General features: G+C 33.8%; 1 protein-coding gene across 1 annotated transcript in view; it reads right to left on the bottom strand.

The window, feature by feature from the left end:
- Nucleotides 1–20,883, bottom strand: part of Fa2h (Fatty acid 2-hydroxylase) — a 317,701-nt gene extending 296,818 nt beyond the window's left edge. The window contains exon 1 of the mRNA XM_072531748.1: nucleotides 20,640–20,883. The gene's annotated coding sequence lies outside the window, so the exon portion shown is untranslated. The remainder of the gene's footprint in view (nucleotides 1–20,639) is intronic.
- Between the last annotated feature and the right edge of the window lie 1,970 nt (nucleotides 20,884–22,853).

Raw genomic sequence — 22,853 nt, 5'->3', positions numbered from 1 at the left:
GGTATACATCCATCGTTATTACGCAAACCTCTTAACCTCATCGTCTAACTGATTTAATCATCGCATGGACTCATCAAACTAATCTGCACCCTGGCTTAAAGGCTATGCATTATTTATTAATTTAGCGCTATTGGATTCTGTCTGCTACTAATGCTGTTCTAATGCTGTTGGTACTAGAGGGGCTTTGTTCTCAGTCTTATTTCAGAGATGCAAAGACATCAACTGCGACGTATACGCATGTCTGGTTGATTACGAGAAAGCATTTGATCGAGTAGAGTACGCCAAGATGATGCAAATACTAAAAGAAGCAGGAATTAACAACCAAGATCTAAAAATAATTAGAAATCTTTACTGGAATCAGACAGCAAATCTCAGAGTTGAAGGTGAACACACTGACTATGTGAAAATCGTGCGTGGAGTGAGGCAAGGCTGTATTTGGTCTCATCTAATCTTCAATCTGGACTCTGAAAGAATATTTATCGAAGCTTTGCACGAAACTGAAAAAGGTATTCTACTAAATGGTTACCGGCTAAACAACATGAGATATGCAAATGACACCATAGTATTTGCGGACAACTTAGAAGACCTACAAGTTCTTATGGACAAAATTACGTATTACAGTCAACAATATGGACTCGATATAAACGTTAAGAGGACAAAGCTTATGATAATTAGCAAGAAAAGGATAACAGAAGGACAACTCTACGTCAACCAATCCCCTGTAGAAAGAGCGACGCACTACAACTACCTCGGCACCATAATAAATGAAGAATGGACCAACAACCAGGAGATTAGAGCACGCATCGGAAAAGCTAGATCCACCTTCAATCGGATGGGGGCCTTAGATACAAAATTTAAAGGAGTCAGCAATGAAATTGTTAAATTAGCTTACTCTGAAGCTGAGGTGCCTTAAGCTGAGGTCTGAAGCTTAATCCGCCCGGTGCACCTCATTTTAATGAGTTTGCCGAGGCTGAGGTCAAATCAATCAAGTACCATATGTATCGTGTTTTGGGAATACAAGTTTTAATTTATGAAAAGTACTATACTCTTATGACTTAAATAGAAGCAGCCCTCAACTTTCCGTTATTTGTGTACGGTAAATTCCGATCCTAATGAATTGCAAGCACTGACTCCTGGTCGTTTGTAATTTTTAAACCTATAGTGGATTCAGTCAACTAATCCAAAGGATACGAGGAGACTTTTGAAAAAGATGGTCAAAGAGTACATTAATTATCTTCAAGATCGATCCAAATTGCATAGTCCTACCACGTATTTCACTAAAGGTTTTCCTTATAAAAATTGAACAACGGCGTCCTTTTCGATGGCAATTGATCAGAATCACTGAGTTGCATTCCGACACTGACGGCATTGTACGCGATGTTATTTTATTGAGGACAGTTGTACATTCATAGTTTTTAGTTGTTTTTTATTTTAGTTGCTCTAAAAACCGTTTTTAGAGCGAAAGAATGTTTAAAAAAGTATTTACTACTTGATTAAATATTTTAGTTTTTATTATTCTTAATATTTCATTGTGTGGTATTATCTTTAAATTTCTCGCGTTAAAATTGGCGTCTTTACATATTTTCTGAAAGCTACGATCTGAGAACCACATTTGTGAGAAAAATCATTAATTTTAACTCTGAATCGTATATTTTGGCCTTATCACTAAACTCGAAAGTGCTTTTTGATTTTTTATTACTTCGGTAATGCTACGAATAGAAGCAGAGTTCGAATATTTCCCACACGTTTTTTGGACTTACAAGCTTTACCCCTGTGTAGAGGTGACGAAAAGACATGACGTTCCATAAATAAGACGGTGGCCCTGCCAAGAGGATCAGAGTCTTTTCCACAGCTTGTCTAGACACATCAACTCTGCTGATACAACAAAACGAATTTCTGCATTTCCTGACCCGAATTCCTTGCAACGAACATTTATTGCAACGATAATGAGAATATAAGGTAAGTGATCTCACTTGTGCTGATAATGGTATGGAGTTGTGCCAATTAACTGTTTTTATATTTACAACCATGTACTTATATTTTGTTTTTTACTACTAACACAAAGTAAATCATTAAAAAAAGTATCTGATCTTACAGGAATTTAAATTCTTCATTTTTGATATAAGCTTGATATATCTATAATTGATTTTTAGGCGTAACATTTTCAATACATTAATACTTTTTCATAAATATAGAGTTAATTTTTAAGAAAAAATCGAGGATGTCTTAATACTCCATGCAAATGCTTGTCTAATGATGTGCTACACATGTTATATTTCCAACTGAAATTAAGGGGTTACGGAACTGGAAAGCAGTGAGTTGGCGAATGAGATATGTAATAAAAATCAAATGGAAGTGTATAGCGTTTTTTAACCCTCCGTTCATCGGGTGAGCATTCTGAAACACTTTTGGTCGGGTGTGGTCTGTGAGGACCAAAATGAAATACCGCCTCACGAGCAACATTTTATTGCTAATTTCGCATCAACGTATTTTAAACAAATCATTTACTATATAATGTTTATTACAGAAACAATTCCAACATTTTTTTAAGTTGTATTAGGTAAATTTTAAAAATGTTTTCAATTTCAACGCATATTTTTCAAATTTGTGAACAGCGACTAAATAATAAAAAAAAACAAAAAAAAACATTTAAAACTTTAATTAGAAACAAACAAAGTACTACAAAAACATATATAAACTAAAAAATTCAATTGTGGACACAAACTACAGTGGTCAAACTTTGGTGGTCAAATTTTCTAAGCAATCTTTGCAGCATGCCATTATGTGGTCCATACATAGCCAGGATTTGCAAATTTTGCAAAAAAGCGAGTTTTGCGTCTTTTGCAATATTTAAAATTTCCTCTCTTACCTGGCTGGGGCTCTGGTACAACGTCTACCTCAATGCCTGAGAGTCTCAAGGCCAAAGCACGCACAGCTTTTGCCAAATGCGTGTCAACTGCTCTCCGTCGTATACTCTCCTGTACCAATTCCATACCTAGGTTTTTTTGGAACAATCTTCGAGTTTTGGAAAATTCTCCATCTGGGTTGTTGCCTTTGTAAATTACAAATGCATTAATTGCTGCGAGATTAAGGAGATTATAAACTACTACCATTGGCCAACGTTTCGTATTTCTGGAAACATTATATGATGTGGTCATTCTGTCTATAACATCTACTCCACTCTTTGGGGAATTATAAACAGTAATTATTTCTGGTTTTTTCTGATCACCAGTATCTTTTATCACTCAAACAGCAATCACATTTTTTCCTTTCTTCGGTATATATGATACGGCAGTCATATCGTTGCTAAATGCAAAAACTGAAGAATATACCTGCCTATTTTTAATTTGCTATTTTTGGCCAAGTGAAACAAGATTTTAAGAAAAATACAACTTAGAAGCAGTGCAAATATTGTTACACATTTGATCGGGTGGGGTCTGTCAGGACAAACGACCATACAGCAGCTATTTAGAAATTTCAAAAACAGTTTTGTATATAAAAAAAACGAATGATATTTAGTTTCTAGGAAGGTACTGAAAAGGTAAAAATTTAAAAAAATAAAATGAGAAAAAAATTTTATTTTGTCGTAGACTCACAGACCATACCCGATGAACGGAGGGTTAAATAAATGAATATTTTGAATTTTAGAATGGATTGTTTTCGGTGTCCCTCTTGTATATACCTACCTACTACGATTTAACAGCCAGATTTTAATTTTAAGCTGCATGAACAATTTTAACAAAATTTATAGAAAGTTTGGATCGATTTATATGTTTTCTGACGAATTTGATCAAATAACTTGTTTTTCTCCCTCATGCAAAAGTAAAAGGATCCCTAAACTAGTATGTCCGGTTTGACGCCTACAGTCCCTTTAGCGAAATCACATCATTGAAACAGAATAATTTTTTGTTGTCAGGTTAACTAACATATATTTTAAACTTAAAGATTATTTCAACTATACACATTTTACACAAAAATATTCAACACAACAAATATTGAACAAAAAATACTTCAGATCATCTTTTAATGAATATAGGACATTAAGATGATTAAATGCTTTTTAGTGGATTAAAATTAGGCCGGGTTATGTATAGTGAATTTTTAAAGTGGTTTAATCTTCTAGATAGAACAACTAAAACTAATTGATTTTAAGCGGTTCTGCCATAAAAATGTGGCATAAAATAGACCACTTTGTGTTTGAACACATGACTGTGAGATAATGTATATGAATAAAATTATATTTAAAACCAGAAATCAAGTTTTGTGTTTTTTTTATATCTTACTTAAAATTAAGACACTTATCAAGAAATAACTGTATCCAAATAAACCAAACAGAAAGTAAAATGAGAAGTAAAAATAGAAGAGAAGTGCTGTGAAAACAGTAAAAACTTGTGAGAAATTAAAACAAGTCAGCACTTCTGTGTTTTGTGGTCGTGGACAAAATAATTACATTACTTTATATTTATAATTGTACTACAGGGTTACACAATTAAACTGTTACCTATTCAAACGACCATAATTTTTTTGTGTGAAATTATTTTTTATTGATTCAAATGACAAAAATGTGTGAAAATAATCAAAATTTCAGAATCCACTCACTTTAGCTCGATTTGGCCACATTGTGCCTTGACTATGGCCTTCAAACGATCAAAAAACGAGTTGCATGCTGCACGAATGTGGTCTTCCGGTATTTTGGCCCATTCACGTATAATTGCTTTCTTCAGCGCATCCATACTGGCATATTTTTTAGTTCTCACCTTGCTCTCCAAAATGAACTAGATGAAATAGTCCATCGGATTTGCGTCTGGCGAATTCGAAAGCCATTGTGTGGATGAAATGAAGTGTGGAACATGGTTTTTTAACCATTCTTGGTTCACACTAGCTTTATGAGACGGTGCCGAGTCTTGTTGGAATGTCCATGATCTACAACCGAAATGTTTGCGTGCCCACGGCTCTAAAGCAGCTTCTAACACATTTTCCCGATAATAAGTTGCATTGACTTTGACATCAGATTCAATAAAAACGATTGGAGAGCGTCCATCGGCGGTTACAGCTGCCCATACCATTACTTGAGATGGGAAATTCCTTCGAGTGGCCGTTCGTAAGCTTAACCTTTCGAAGGTGCGTTTGGACAAGTAAACACATTCATTTTGAGAGTTTATGAACTGCTCAATAGGGAAATTTTTCTCATCAGAGAACACTATGTTCGGAAATTCGCCACGTTCGCGCAGGCGTAACAATTCCTTTGCTCTTTCAAGCCGAACTTTTTTTGCTTTGGTGTAAGATTGTGTGCTTTTTGGAACTTTTAAGGCTTGACCTTGAGCTCCTTTTTCAATATTCGTTGCATGCTTCGCTGGGATATTTTCAGTTCTTTGGCCATTTGATTACCACTACGACGTGGATTTCGCTCAAGTCGAGCCTTCACTTTCCGAACCATTTCAGGTGATGTTGCTGTTTTTTTTTCGTCCACCACCATAGAGTTTGGCATTGCTACCAGTATTATTATAACGAGTTATGGTGCGATACACAAATATTTTATTCACTTTGAGGTGTTTGAGCTCACGAACAATAGCTGGTTGTGATTTTTCAGCCAAATATAACGCAATCACACTATTACGTTTAAATGCCATTGCAAATAACTTTTGTTGTATGTATAAAACTTAAATGCAAATGCTTTTGACGGCTTATAAACATACTGAAGTGTTATCAGGCCAACTTTGACGTAGCTGTCATTATCAATTTGCCAGATATATCGATGTGAAGTTGGTAACAGTTCAATTGCATTACCCTGTATATCGCATCGTAAATTTTTGTGTATAAAATATCTTACTGTTATATACCCTTTACATGTTGCCATTGCTGCTGCTATTGCTGCTGCTACTCGCGTTGCCCACTGTCCTGCCCGAATTCCACGGCAGAATTTAAGGCAAATGACTGTTTACATATTGCTACCACAGTGCTGCGTCAGTGTACCATCAGCAATAAAGACATAGAAATTACTGCGGCGACAGCTCTGTGTGTTTTAAGTTTACAAAATTATCTTAACGTGTTAAAAACAAATGAGGTAGAAAAAAAGTCGTTGTCTGAAAAAAATTGCTTTAGAAAATTGAGCCCATGATAATAAAACAGACTAAAGTAAGAATTCCAATACCAGCAATTTCGCTGATTGTCCGGAAGTTTATAGAGCAATTAATATAGTAGCAAATTTAAATTTAAAGGACAAAATCGAAATTGATGAGAAAATAATAAAGTAGGAAGCAAGGTTTGGATATCTGGGAATAAATATAACTAGTTACGAAGATGTTGAAGAAGTACGACAACAAAGCTTAAAAGCAAGTAAAGCAGCGAGATCTCTTAATGACACATCTGGAAGAACAAGCACCTAAGACAAGACACAAAAACAAGAATCTATAACGCAGCAATTAAACCTATATTAACACACACAGCGGAGACAAGACCTGAAACATCTAAAACGAGACGACTACTAGCAACAGCAGAGATGAAAATACTTCGACGAACATCAGGGAAAAATCTGTTGGATAGGGAGAGAAGCGAAAACATAAGAAGAGCATGCAATATAGAAGACATAAATGGATAAGTGACAAAACGGAAACAGGAGTGGAACGAACACATTAGTAGAATGGCAGACGATAGAATAGTACGAATAGCATGAGATAAGTCACCAAATGAACGAAGAAGTATTGGCAGACCAAGAAAAAGATGGTATGATAATGTAAACAAATTAGGAGGCTAAAATTGAAGAAGAAACAGGCTTTAAAGCCTACGTACAAGAAGGAAGAAGAAGAAGGACAAACTACATCGGGTACATCGTGCTTTTTATTGTGGTCTTTACGTGAAGAATCCCATAACAATCTCTCACTAGCGTATAGCCCTAAAAACTTCAGCACTTGGTCATTGCTCCACTCAACCGTAGTTAACCAAAAATTTACCAAACAATAAACAAATAAGTCCGTGCACCGACAAGATAGCGAGCAGCATGTAAACAGTCACTGTCACTCGCACTAGTCCTTTGATTTCCGTTAAAAAACCGCCAACGAAGCGAGCGTACGACAGCGGCAGTGGTAGGAGTAATGGCAGCGCGTGCAACGTATTTACATACTCATGCTGCCAACCTCGCTGCCACTCTATTCGTCAGACTCATCCACTCATATGTCTCTCAACGGCAAATCACAGTCAAGGAGCGTGATCGATTCTCTACATCATTCACTCCCACAGCGGGAGTTCCTCAGGGTTCTGTGTTGGCACCAATACTCTACACAATTTACAACAGCGACTTCCCTAACCCTAGATATACCAATACAACTACTCTACTATACGCAGACGATACAGCACTCCTTACAACAACACCACACGTCGACTCTACACTTAGGCCAGCTCAAAATCATCTGCTCCTTGTTGAACAACGGTGTCAGAGATGGATAGTGACACCTAACCCAAACAAAACACAGATGATCCTTTTCAGGCACCCATATCGCAGTCAATACATCACACCTATCATCACCGAAAGGCACAATTTGAGTTTGTGGGGAGAACGACTCCGTCTCCGAAACCAGGTCGAATATCTCGGCGTTCTGTTTACGCAAACATTACGCTGGAGTGACGATACTGACAGAACCTGTAATAAGGTTAGGAGCCGACTCGGACTTTTCAACGCTCTTAGTGGCAAATTCGGCCGCACACACTCACGTACACTTATCCATACATACAAAACATTTATCAGACCGGTCATCGATCATTCATCGGTCATCACCATTTATCAGATCTTGCATTTGTGCTGTGATGCCCAAACATCTCAGCAATAGACTACTTACACTGGAAAGGAGAATCTTACGTAAACTAAACAGAAAACGATACGACTATCCTTCTGCACTCATTCATCGCCTGTCGAATATCCAGCCCATCAATGAGAGGCTTTCCTCTCTGAGCAGGGGTTATACAATTCGCACCATCCGGGGCCGAAACCTCAGAGCCCAAAGCATCTTCAAAACTACCTGCTCATCCCTCGGCAATGTATTCAGAAGAAAACCTAAACCCAAGCTCCCATTCCTACCCGCTATTCTGCTGGAACTCGCCAGCAACGAGCTCCCTGATGAATACATTGACATACAGGAGGCAACTCCCCTCTTTTACCGTCGCTTATTATAATACTAAATGTTCGGGGGGGGGGGGGATCGGGGTTCTGTGGTTTTCCGATCCCATTGCACAACGATACCCCGTGTCGATTTTTTGAGGTACCAGTCCACAGCTGCCCTCACGCGTCGCGATATTTATACAATAATTTAATAAATTTAGTAAATTAATAAACTTATAAACATTTCATATACTTACTAATTTTGTTTTAGACCAAAAATTCTGAAAGAAACCGTTCACTTGCATCCCTTTCGCCCCCGATTGTCCAGGACTAGTGAGAGCAGCAACCACCAACAAACACCACGCAGCACACCAGTGGACACATACCAAAATCCAATGCCATACACCCAATACTAAGGAAAACACGTCCTGAAGAGGCAAAAGCCTAAAACAGGACAGCGTAGCCATCCAAACACAAGAAAAATACCCAAAAACCCACACGACCAACACTACAATGGATACAACCTCGCTGCTCAATTTCCTGCTCACTGTCGCAGAAGTAAGCTGCATGTAAATGGAGTATTAGACATGGGGGATAGGACATTAATAATTCGTAAAGAGAGCTCTCACATTTTAGCGAGATCAAATAGAGCGAGAAATAATTAAAATAGATACAAATAAAAAGACAATGGAGAATACCAGACACCCAGATACCTATTATTTTCTCTATCACTGCTGTCATTCCAAACAACCTCCTAGCTAACATAAAACATCTGGGTCTTAGTGAACATCTCAATAAAAACATGCAGAATATTTCCGATAATACGGAAACAGTCCCAGATCAATTGGTTTGGATCTTTTAAAAGACCTAGATCAGTAATCTGCATCTCGGCTCATTTGGATATTTATTAATTAATGCAACTACCGTCTATAGACCTCATTGATTACAAGTAAACAGATCTGGGCGAATACCGACCGTATACTTTAATGTCTCTAAAAGGATATGTAGTTAGTTAAAAGGATATTAAAACGTAATAAAATAAAAAAGGTTAATAAAAATTAAAATAGTAATAAAAATAAAAATTTTAGATTTACCAATTGTTCGCATACAAACATAATTTCTTCGAAGAAAGGTATCAGACACAATCCTCGGATAATATTTGAGCTGGGTCTTAGAAAACCAGGGTTGTATTAATTTCAAGAAGAGGAGTACCTGACGAACGTAAAGAACCATCACTATCAGCACAAAATCCAATTGTCTTTTATACATACTTATTTTTGTCTCTTGTCAAAACAATTTTTTATGCCAAAGCATTTGTTATATCCAGGAAGAAGTATGAATATCGGGAAATATCAATGGGAAGTCCATTAATGTCTCCGAAAAAATCCTAAATTTAGGCGGAGAAATAAGAAGCAGAAGTGGGTGACTTTGAGAATAAAGCTTATGGAAAAGAGACCAATTAAAAAGGGCTAAAGACTAAATACATAATAACAATACTGTTAAATCAGTCTGGTAAACCATCTTCATAAACTTTTCACGAGAGTAATCACCACAAGATTAGACAAGAAATTAGACCTATATCAAAGTAGAGAACAAGCTGGATTCAGAGCAAACTTTGGAACCAACAATCACCTACAAACAATAAAACAGCTCATCAAAAAATCTATAGAATATAACAAGCTCTTAGTTTTACCATTCGTAGATTTCCACAAAGCATTCGACTCAGTAGAACTCGACAGTGTTATAGAAGCACTAAACGAGAGCCGCATTGATAGCCGATATTCGAGGCTAATATGTAATATATATAAAAATGCGATAAGCTTGATACAACTACATGCTAACAACAACCAAATAAAAATCCAAAGAGTTATCCGACAAGGTGACACGTTGTCACCTAAACTTTTCATATCGGCTCTAGAAAAAGCGATCAAAACCCTCGAATGGGGTGACAAGAATAAATGTAGACGGATAGATGCTACACCACCTAAACTACGTAGACGATATAGTCCTGATTGCAGACGATTTGGGCCAAATAAAGAAAATGTTGGAAGAACTTAGTACAGCCTAGCCTGTCATAAAATAGGTTAAAAAATAAATATAACAAAAAAAATATATGACGAACTTAGTACCAAGTAAACACCTTGAAATACAAAATAAAGAAATAGAACTGGTAGACAAATATACATCTGGTATATATATCTGGGTCACGAAATTAAGATAAGTAAGAACAATCAAACAACCGAAGTATCCAGAAAAATAATACAAGGATGGGCAGCATACGGAGCTCTTAGGAACGTTTTTAAGAGTGACATTCCAACTAATATGAAGAAAAAAGTTTTCGACCAATGCGTGCTACCGGTGATGACCTATGGTGCAGAAACATTATCGCTCACAAAGAAAAACGCACAAAAACTAAGAGTAGCGCAGAGAAGAATGGAGCGATCAATGATAGGGGCCACTCAGCGAGACATGATTAGAAACGAAGATCTACGAGCTAAGACCAAAGTCATAGACGTCATTGAAAGAAGCTGTAACTTAAAATGGAAATGGGCTGGACACGTTGCCAGAAAGAAGGACGGAAGATGGACTCGCAAACTAGTTGAATGGAGAACAAGAGCCGATAAACGTAGCAGAGGAAGACCACCAACACGATGGCAAGACGACTCACGAAAGACAACAAAAAACTGGATACAGGAAGCACAAGATAGAACACTTTGGAGACAAACAGGGGAGGCCTATGTCCAGCAGTGGATTGAGAGAGGCTGATGATGATGATTAAAGACTAAATACAAAAAAATGCAGAAAAAATAACAACAAAGAAAGAAGAAACGATCAAAAAGTGGTTACCAGAGCAATACAGAGGAATTGAGACGTGTTATAAAAAATTTGACTGCTTTAACAGGACACAAAATCAGGAACTAAAAATACTAAAAAGCGAACACTCATGAACATAGATGCTTTAGGATGCAGTGAAGTTCGATGGCCACATTCTGAAGTAACAATTACAGATGAACACCATATCTATTATTCAGGAGATGGCAAAACAAGAAACAGAAATGGCGTAGCGATAATAGTAAAAAAAAATAATAGCTAAAGCAGTGATAGGATTTACGCTCATATCAGAAAAAGTATGTTATTGAAGTTTAACCCAAGTCTGTAATATCAAGATCATTCAGGTCTAGGCATCGACATCTAAATCTACTAAAGAAAAAATAGAAAATTTCTATGACTCTCTAAAACTGTCAAAAAAACATGATCTATTATCATGAGCGATTTTAACGCCAAAATAGGACAAGGTATAGTCAAGTATGTTGTGGGGACATACAGTCTTTGCACAAGAAACGAAAGAGGAGAAAGGCTTAACCAATTCTGCCAAGACATGGATATGGTTGTAATGAATACATTTTTTAAATTGCATCCAAAAAGCTTTATATATGGAAAGCACCTGGTGATACCACAGGGAAAAACATAAGAAACCAAATTGATTTTATTAACATAAATAAAAGGTTTCGAAATTCTATCATTTCAGGAAAAACATATCCAGGCGCAGATGTCTTCTCGGATCTTGGATCTCGGATGTCTTCATAAGAAAATGAGGCACAAAAGATATAAAACTACTAAAAAAAAACAATATCCAGGAAAAAGTAAAAACAGGGCTAAATTTTTTCGAAAATAGTTGAAAACACTACTAGCGGCTAGTGTTGCCCAAAATCGGACTTGGTCTTGTTCTTGCGTTTTAGCAAGACCAAGACCAAGACTAAGTCTGCGAGACTCTTGCGTCTTGCAGTCAGGACTGAGTGTGGTTTTAGCGAGTATAGTAGTTCGGATATATGCTTAAAGACTATGAGACACAAAAAAATATGTAATAAAAATTTGAAAAACTGGACTTAACCGAATTACAAACAATACCATAAACATACATATCGAATTAAAATATTCATTAAAAAAACACATTTGACAGATGCTCAGAGATCATAATTACAATGTAAAAATAAAATATTTTGTACATTTTCCAGCAGACTTCTTCGCGCTGAAATGAATTGTCCATATTTTGAGAATAGCCGCTCTCTAGTCATAAAAATAATCTTCTTGCATTGCGACGTCGACAGTAATGTCGTATCGATATTTTTTAAAATATGTCACCCTAGATAATAAAAAATATAATTGTTACGGACACCCACTTAATAGTAATTTAATTTTTTCCCCTTATAATTTAGTCAACAGGAATCTAAATAAACAAATATTATCGGCCTAAGGCTATAAATTGTTTCAGCTGAGTGTGCGATGAGATAATTCGGTTAAACAAAATTTGCTGAAAGAGTCAAAAATAACGAGACAAATTAATAACAGATAATGTCGCCTACCGTGTAAACAAAATACCGAAGTATTTAGAATAACGAAGTAACGATATATAATTCTCGGTTTGTTATTAGATACTTAGGGTATTGGATAGTAACGAACATAAAGTAACTAGTTGTATAATAGTTACTTTTTCGACATTACTTAACTTCATTCCCAATTGAGCTTTCCTTTGAGTCTAATGTAATAATTATTTTTCATCTAATCCTTGTTGTTCCTGGAGTGACAAGTTTACAATTTGACATGAGGGAGAAAGATTCAAATAGTTCTAGTTGGAGTAGTGAGCGTTGGAGTTATAGATCTAAAAGACCTAAAAGCAAATTTGATGAGTTTGTTGAAATAATTTATGCATCCCAAATTGCTTTGTGTAAATTGTGCCTACATAGAAAGGTTGAAATGAAAATGAACAACATAAATACGTCAGGTTTAAGGAAGCATCTAATATCTTTTCACAAAAAGGAATTACAAATATTTCTTCCTGAAAAACCAAAATTCAGTGGAGATATCACAAGCTTTTTAATAACCGCTAGAAAAAGTGGACATGTAAAAAAATATGCTTATTACCTTATTACTAATTATATATATTATGTACCTAGTATGTACTTTATTTTGGTAAATTATTGTATTTATTAAGTAGGTATATCCTTAATTTAAAACATCTTCTTTTGATTATCATTGCTTTTTTATCTATTCTTTATTTTTTCAAGTTAGTTTTTTATATAAAAGTAGAGATAAGATTGGTAAAAACATTTATTTTGCTTTAATAAGTGGATTATAGTTTTTTATCTGATCACCTAAAAAATCTGTGCCCTTGATACATGTATGTGGATTTTTGCCCATCATGTCCATCAATTCCTTTCTAGGTAGATAATGTTCTTTAAAATACAGGCATGCTGATTTCATTATTTTGTTTTTTTTGTGTTTTAACTACGTTTTAGCACATGTAAGCTTAGTAAATGCAAACGTTTATTAAGAAACAAATTGACTTCCGTGGGGCATGGTAGATAGCTGAGTTAGTTAGAGCATAGGCATGGATCGCTTACATCGTGGCTTCAAACCCCACCCGATGTCAGTTGTTTAGACATTTATTAATTTGATTGGTCTTTATTATGGCTATGTTAATTCAAGCTTAAAATGTACTTACTCTGTTACGTTGTTTTAAGATCTAAAGTAACGTTTAATAAATAGCAATGGGCTAATGGGTAACTGCAAGACTTGCAAGACTCTTGCTGCAAGATCAAGACCAAGACTAAGACCGTAAGTGCAATACCAAGACCAAGACCAAGACCAGGTGCATTGGCGCAAGACCAAGACCAAGACTGTCTAAGTCTCATCTTGTTCTTGCATTTGGGTATAACACTACTAGCGGCATAGAAAGACATCTATTACCATACTATCGCATAAAAATTTAAAATCAAGAGCGAAGAAAATGAAAATTAAAAGGTAGAAATGTCAATGAATACAAAAAGGTGCATAATTATATATTGCAGAGAATAGAAAGAGCAAAAGAAACATGTGTGATGGATAAATGTACAGAAATTAAAACACTATAACAAAAACATGACGATTTCCATATACACAAAAAGATTAAAGAGATAAAGAACATCAAAAACAACACAATACAGACATAGTTGTAAACAATAGGAATGTCAGATTTTGACAACAATTCAAGATAAATTAACAAGATAGAAAGAATACATGCAAGAATTATTCGAAGATACAGTAAAAAAACCGACTGAAATAGACAATTTCTACAGCCCATAATGAACAAATAAAAAAATAACTACAAAGTTTTATTTAAAAATCCTTTATCAAAGGTATATAATTAAAAGATCCTTTCGGGCTACGCATCACACGTTTTGGGACATCAGGGCTGCATCAGAGCAACTGCATATGTCGCTCTGATTAGACTTAAAGAGGTTGAAATACGCATAAGCGGCTTGCAGATGCCCTACATAGAAATAAAATCTTAAACCGTCTTTATGTTTTGGTTCTTTAATCTGTTTCGATTAGCAGAAACTAAATTCACAACGAATTTTTACCGTGATAAACGGCATGTGGAATGCAAATTATTGATTCCCTTGCCGACTAATTTATCAATCTGTCTGCTTTGCAAGTTTAAGAAAGCACAGTGGTAAAGATTTGGATTTAGATCATGAATGTGTTGCTTGTGTGAGTCCATTTTACAAAAGAGGCAAAAGAAATAAATTAGACTTACTCACAATCAGTTTAATTTTACTACCCAAAACGACCGATTTCGCTTTCTAAAATTTGTAAAGCATCATCAGGTCAGTGGTACAAAGTAAATTAAATGCTGAAATTATAAAAAGCCCATATTAGGGTGCTGTCTTATAAAGATATAGATTAAAAAAGTTACAGTAATTATGCCAATATTACATGTCTGTGTTTATTAATATGCATAAAATTGCTTTAGCAGACAAAGTAACAACCCACAAATTGGTAAAAAGAGAATCTGTCGAGTTGTAATAAATTAGAAATAAACAAAATACTACTTACATTCCGGTACAAGAGTTTTTATATAATGATTGGTGATAAATAGTTCAAACTATCCCGTATTGCTGATAATGGGTGATCTTCGGTCACTATCTGACAATTAAGGAGGAAGTTTCTTGAGGGGAGGGATGTTAACAGATGATATAGGAGTAAGGTATATGTTATTGTTTGTTGAATGAAAGAGTGATGTTTTATATTATTTAAATTATTAAAGTTATTTATATTTATTAAAGAGATATATTTTTGAAATATGTGTTTAATTATTGAAATTTTTATACAGAAAGAGGACAGTTATATGACAATGAATAGAAAGTAGTTGTACCATTTTGTGGGTGTGCAATTTCTTTTGACTTGTAAGTATTAACTTACTTAATTTATTACAATTCAACAGATTAGCTTTTTACCAATTTGTGGGTTGTTACTTTGTCTGCTAAAGCAATTGTATGCATATTAATAAACACAGACATGTAATATGGGCATAATTACTATAACATTTTTGATCTATATCTTTATAAGACAGCACCCTAATATGGGATTTTTATAATTTCAGCATTTAATTTACTTTGTACCACTGACCTGATGATGCTTTGCAAATTTTAGAAAGCGAAACCGGTCGTCTTGGGTAGTAAAATTAAACTGATTGTGAGTAAGTCTAATTTATTTCTTTTACCTCATTTGGATTTAATTTCGCCAAGTAATTGATTGTAATGACAATTAAATTTTTAAATTTGTCTGGACATTTCGATTTCCGACCGAGAAATCGTTCAAAAATTGTGATTAATCCGAATCATGTGTGTATTAATATTAAAAGAAATTTTTATCGAGGGAATTCCTTCACGTCATTCAAGCATAATAAAATGCATATTTATTGTTCTTTATACGACCGAATAGTAATTAAGATTAGTGTCAATAAAATATACTATCTACATTGTACATAATTGGTTTAATAGAGGAACTATTTAGCTTTAAGAGGCGAGTAGGGCCTACCAAACTGTTCAGTATTTGATTGTAAATCTGTCTTTAAATTAATAGTGTGTAAGTAGTATACTTTAGTGTTCTTCATATTGTTGTGACAGTGTTCTTAATGCTGTGACACTTGTCAGTATTCAAATAATTGTTTGTCATTCTATTGTTAAGTTTTATGCGAATAAAAGCCTGAAAATTCTGCAAAAAGGTATTTTACTACAATTTTATTCTCATAAATATACAATGGAGAAGTACTTTAGACCAGATAAACTAGATGCTGATCCAAACTCTCAAACTGCTGTCAAAGAATTCAAACATTGGTATGAAACATTCAAGAATTTTTTGGAAAGCAATGATTCTAAAGATAAATCACTAGAAGATAAAGATAAGTACATGGTTTTATTAAAGTTTGTGACATACAGACAATGATTACCTAAGCGAAGCAAAACACATTTCTGCTATCAAAATTTTGGAAGATTTGTATGTTAAATCTAAAAATGAGATTAGTTTTAGTTATTAGTTAATAGTTAAAGCTTTTGGCTAAAAATTGTTATTTTAAAGCAGTTTCCGCAGAAGAAAATTAAAGTGACAATATTTGCCATGCTTTCATTAATAGTCTCATTCAATCTAATATAATACGTCAAAGATTAGATTACTTGAGTTTAGTTATTTGTTTTTGGATGACGCGATTATTTAAATTTAGATCTTTAGAAGATTCTCAAAATCAATCTGATACGTATACTACAACATTAAATAATATAGCATCTTGTAGTCATTAAAATTTAGAACAAACTACTTCAGCTTCCGTTCAAATATAACCTGGTCAAACTTGTCATTTTTGTCAACATCCAAGACATTCTTGAGCTTTATGTCCAGCAAGGACTGCGACTTGCCAAAACTGTCATAAAATTGGAAACTTACTTAGTAACCAAGTACGTCCCTCTTCAATGGAAACACCTCAATCGCTTTTAAAATTTACAGCCCAAGTAATAATTAACCAAATTATTGCCAAATGTAATTTTGGGTCAAGATATTATAAAACAACATAAAAATGCAGAAGTTAAATTTGGAGGACCAAGAAAACCACTAAGATATTATGATGTTGTTTTACTTAAGTTAAAGTTACAAACAGTCGTCGTTGTTTGCTAATTTAACAAAAAGTTGTCACCCTATTGATACTAAATCACGCAGTTATTCACAGGAAGATCAAGAATTTAGTAAATAAGAAATAAAATATCTCCTTAAAGAAGAAATTATTGAAGAGAGTAAATCACCTTGGAAGGCACAAGTTTTGGTGACTGAAAAAGAAAATCTACCAGCGCAACATGGTAGTTAATTACTCTTAAACAATAAATAGATTTACATTACTTGAAAATACAAAATTTTTAGCTTAATTGAATTAAAATTCGCGTATCATCAAATACTACTTCAGAAATCTGACAAATAATTTACAGCTTTCGAGACAAATGGATGTCTTAACCAATTCTATCGTATTCCTTTTGTGGGTTACCATTGGAGTATGTTTTCAGGGAGCTATTGATTCTATCATTAAAAAAGAATATCCACAAGGTGTTTACAATTATTTAAATGCCTTTAAAAAATATTTTTGTAAATAAACATTTACAACTGGTACCGTATGAATCTGTTATCCAATTCATGCAACATTTTAGGATCCACTCTCGGTAATTTATGTAGTATCTTCGTTCATCGACCGTAAAAATCAGGTCACGTGCACGTTTGTTTCTTTAGTCTGAAACAATGTCATATTTAATGGAATACACTGTATTTTATTTTACTCTGAAGTTTACTAATAAATGATGAACTTTATTAATATTGTTCTGAAACTATTTTCTCGTACTTGGTACTCACGGTAATTACAAAGTAAGTTTTATAGTTAAAAAAATTAGTACGAATTGTTTTTAATAAATTTCATTTTATTTTACGCCAAGGAAAAGCCACTTTTGGCTTTTCCTTGGCGTAAAATAAATGGCAAGAAATATGGGATTTGTTTACATTAGAATTTTATCAGAACTTGGTAAAAACTATGCCTCGAAGAATTGTGGATGTCATTAAAAATAAAGGGGATGTAACTCATTCATGATATGAAGGAGAGATTATGTCACTGGACCAATTATATAAAACAACTATTTAATGATGAAAGAGAAGAACTGTCCTTAGAAATCACCGAGGATACCGGAGCACCAATATTAAGAGAAGAAGTCATCTATGCTATCAAAAACAGAAAAGAGGATAAAGCTACTGAACCAGATGATGTACCAATCGAATTATTAAAACTCATCGATGAAGATATTATTGATGTAATGGTTGAACTCTTTAATCTAATATATCAGACTGCCATAATCGCCAGACAATGGCTGCAATCGACCTTTGTAGCAATTCCCAAAAGGCAGAGTGCAACAACTTGCTCAGATCACAGAACAATAGCTTTAATGAGTCACACACTTAAAACATTTTTGAAAATAATTCACAGCAGAATTGTTAAAACTCTTGAATATGAAATTAGTGACACACAATTTGGCTTTAGAAATGGTATGAGTACAAGAGGTGATTTGTTCGGCTTGAATGTGCTGGCTCAGAAATGCATGAACATGAATCAGGACATGTACCTATGTTTTGTAGACTTTGAACAGGCATTTGATAAGGTTCAACATAAAAAGCTTGTAGATATATTAAAAAGCAAAAATATTGACAGTCGTGATATGAAAATTATATCTAATTTATATTGGAATCAAACTGCCAAGGTAAGAGTTGACAACCAGTACACCCAAAATATCAAAATACAGTGAGGAATCTGCCAGGGTTGCGTGCTGTCCCCACTACTTTTCAATGTCTACAGTGAAGCGGTATTTCAAAAAGCGCTCTCAGACTCAATAGAAGGTATATCTATGAATGGAAAAGTTTTGAATAACTTACGTTTTGCAGACGATACAGTAATAATGACGGATAACAACAATGATTTAAAGAACGTAATGCAACGCCTTAATGAACACTGTCATAAGTACGGACTGAAGATAAATTTAAAGAAAACTAAATGCATGATCATGACTAAATCTGCATATGCAAATATCCAATTGACTATTGAAGATACTGCAATTGAGAGTGTTAATAACTAAAAATACTTAGGAACATGGATAACATCAGATGTAGACCAAACCAAAGAAATTAAGACACGCATTGAAATAGCACGTGCATCATTCATTAAACTTAAAAAGTTTCTTTGTTGTCGGGATATAAGGTTAGAACTACGCCTGAGAATGCTTCGATGTTACGTGTTCTCTACTCTTCTTTATGGCTTGGAAGCGTGGACACTAAAACAAGTCCATCGGAATAAGTTGTCCGCCTTTGAATTTTGGTGTTACAGAAGAATCCTACGAATATCATGGATTCAAAGAATGTCAAACGTGGAAGTAACTAGAAGGATAGGAAATGAGGCGAAATAATATTAACTATTAAAAGACGAAAACTTGAGTACTTGGGACATGTGATGAGAGGGCAAAAATACGCATTACTACAACTTATTATGCAATGCAAAATCCGAGGAAAGCGAAATGTGGGAAGACGAAGAATATCCTGGCTTAAAAATTTAAGGAAATGGTTTGAATGCAGTAGTGCAGAACTTTTTAGAGCGGCAGTCAACAGAGTCCGCATTGCCATGATGATTTCCAACCTTCGATAGAAGATGGAACTTAAAGAAGAAGAACTCATTCATGTTTCACATTTTTGTTTGTTAATATTACATATTCTGCTTTTTTTTATTTTATTATTATTCTGTTTAATCAATAGTTTTCATTACGTTATAAAATATGTTCTATAATTATGGAATTTAAAAATGTTGTTCCATGCATTAAAACTTCTAAGATTTGTTCTCTAAAATTTTATTTTATCAATCTAACGTTTAGCCAACTAATATGGGAAGGGGCTCGTATTTTCTTATTTTTTTTTTAGATAAATATTAATGTTTATTATTTCCTTATTAGTAATAAACATTTTTTTTTAATTTTCCTGTAAATTTTTTTATTAGGTCTTATATTAGTTTTGATTATAGTCTAAAACGTTAAGGACAAAAAATAAACAGTGGAGGACAAAGAAACGAGACGTCTCTGAAATTATGTAATTGTGTAAACGTAATTAGTTTAATGTGTTAATGTAGTACTTAAGGGTAAAGTCTGGATGTTTTCTGAAGTAAGTCTTCGCGCGTGAAACACCCTGTTTATATTAACATTGTTATTTATATTTAAAACAGATTAAGTGCTTGGCGTAAAAAATTTAAAACACAGATTACGCATTATTAATAATTACAGGTTTTATTTTTCAAAGTCTTAGCTTTGTTTGAATAAAACTTATGCCATCTTGTGGATTTTATACTAAGTAATTAAAACTTCTTCAAATCTGCATTACAGTGATTCCCCGGTGGTTTTTATTGATAACTTATTATTTAAATAAGAATAAATACAAATATTTTGACAAACTTTTATTTGCCGAAGATAACAACACTATTTCCTTAACGGTAACTGTAGAATTATTAAAATGCTACAATTTTTACCGGTATAATATGCATAATTAACTTGCGATCAAACTTCAAATGTCTCAAATTAGATATATTTTTTAATTTTTAATTGTCTATAAATGACTATACCCAGTCAATTATTCGTTATTGAACTTTATAATAAAGTAATTAAAAACTTACCGCTAATAATTCAAACTGTTATTACAATGTTACTGTAGAAACACTGAAACACAACACCGTGAACTAACCCTTGAAACTCGTCCGCGTTGCACTAAAACCGGAACAACATAATAATATCGTGGAACGAAAATGGACCAACAAACACAAAAAAATCAAAAAACTAACATCTACTCGGTAGTAGTTGGTGTTCTAAACGGAAAACTGCGACTGACAGCGTTTTTTGGCGCGATTTTGTTCCTTGTGCGTGCGTTCGGTGCGGCGCTGTTCACGTAAATTTGTGCGCAAACTAAAATACATAGTATAGTCTAGGATATATTATACTATTTTAATATAACTTTTCGAGAAGCGCGTCTATAGCTCAGTCAAATTCTATAACAAATTTGTTGAATAATGAAATTTTTTAAATTAAACTTCTGAAGAGATATCGCTTTACTCGATTTTAAGGGCTGTATTTAGTTTTTTTAAAATGGACAGAAAGTAAATGTTTTTAAACTATAGTTTTTACTGTATATTATTTACTGACAAATGAAATAATGAGTTTTTCTTTACAAAATCGAATTTTAACTTCGATACAAAACAAAAAATGGTAATTTATAGTCCGCATGGCACGTTTTTTTTGTCGGAATGATCAAAAATTTATTTAATTTTAGATAAATTATTACATAAATGAGTTGTTGCAAGCCAGAGTGGTACAAGTCACTTTTAGTGTATTGTGAGATGCAAAGCCTGCAACTGAAATATCCTGAGACGTGTTATAATTTTTTTGAAATATACCTCTGGGCCAAAATTAACCGGCCACCTTAAATTTGGGTAATTTTTGATTTCTTATATCTCCTAAACCTGTTGTCTGATTTAAGTGATTTTTTTAATATATTATAGCTTTATTCCTTGGCAATATCTTTATAATAATATTGTTGCTAAACAGGTAAAGTTTTATTGTATACCGGGTGTACGAATCAAACTGTGTTTTTTTCGTAAAGTTTGCATCACTCTGTGGAATATTCTAGCATTTGTAGAATACTGAAATTAAATCCTAACTATAGCTTTATGCTTTCTCAACATTTTGTTTTTTGATTGATTCGCTTATGTTGGATAATACAAAAGTTAGGTGCTTTAACAAGTAGACATGTTTTCTATCAATTATTTTTATCTCCGCGGAAGAGAAAAAATAATCTTTTTGAAAGAGAGTCATTTGTTACAGTAAAAATCCAATGAGTAAAATCTTCGAAGAAAATTCAAATAAACAATATTTTGGAAATCAAAGTATAATTGAAAAAAATTGGGTATCAATAATGGGTGTGCCCGTCTCTAGCCCTTAGGACTTCTTGGAGCCGGTTTGATATCCTGATATCCTGGATAGATAGATAGATAGATGGTTTACACATAAATATAATAATAAATATAAGTATACACATAAATATAAACACAAAACATAGATACAGTGTTTTAAATTATACTGTTGACAATTACAACAAATTAAAATCTGAAGTAAAATACTCCTCATATGTAAAAAAGACATTTACTATAAGGTAACTCTTAATTTTTGCCTTAAATTGATGAAAATTAAGAGCTTTTATTCTGGCTAGCACTAAGTTGTAGAATTTTATGGCTAAATACCTTGAACAATTTCTGGATCTCTCAAGGCGGCTAAATTCTGGTATAAGATTATTGTTAAATCTGGTGGTATAATTTTGAAAATCTACATGCGCATTGTATTGACTAAGATTTTGTTTAATGTGCAACAGACACTGCATAACGTATACACAAGGTAAAGTCAAAATTTTTAAAGCTCTAAAGGAGTTTCTACAGTTTGCTCTATAACAGAGCCCAGAGATAATACGAACACACTTTCTTTGTTGTGCAAACACTTTATCAATATGACAAGAGTGACCCCAGGAGAGAATAGCGTATGTCAGATGAGAATTAAAATTACTATGATAAGCTGTTAAAATAGTATCCCTGGAAGTCAGTTGTACAAAGTTCCTAAAGAGGAAAAGTTGTCGGGAAAGCTTTTTCGATAGATTAACTATATGTTGTTCCCAGGTTAATCCTGCATCCAAATATATCCCCAGAAACTTCGCTCCGGTTACACATTGTGGTAGAGCAACGTTTTCAACACAAGTGTTATTTCTTAGAGTAAAATTAACACTTTGAGATTTAGAGTTGTTCAAAGAGAGACGGTTACTTAAAAACCAATTGAATAAGTTTTTTTCA

Source organism: Diabrotica undecimpunctata, chromosome 5 (genome assembly GCF_040954645.1).
Source record: "Diabrotica undecimpunctata isolate CICGRU chromosome 5, icDiaUnde3, whole genome shotgun sequence".
Classification (NCBI taxonomy): Eukaryota; Metazoa; Arthropoda; class Insecta; order Coleoptera; family Chrysomelidae; genus Diabrotica; species Diabrotica undecimpunctata.
The sequence above is the reverse complement of the archived record's forward strand: the minus strand, read 5'-3'. Positions and strand labels throughout refer to the sequence as shown.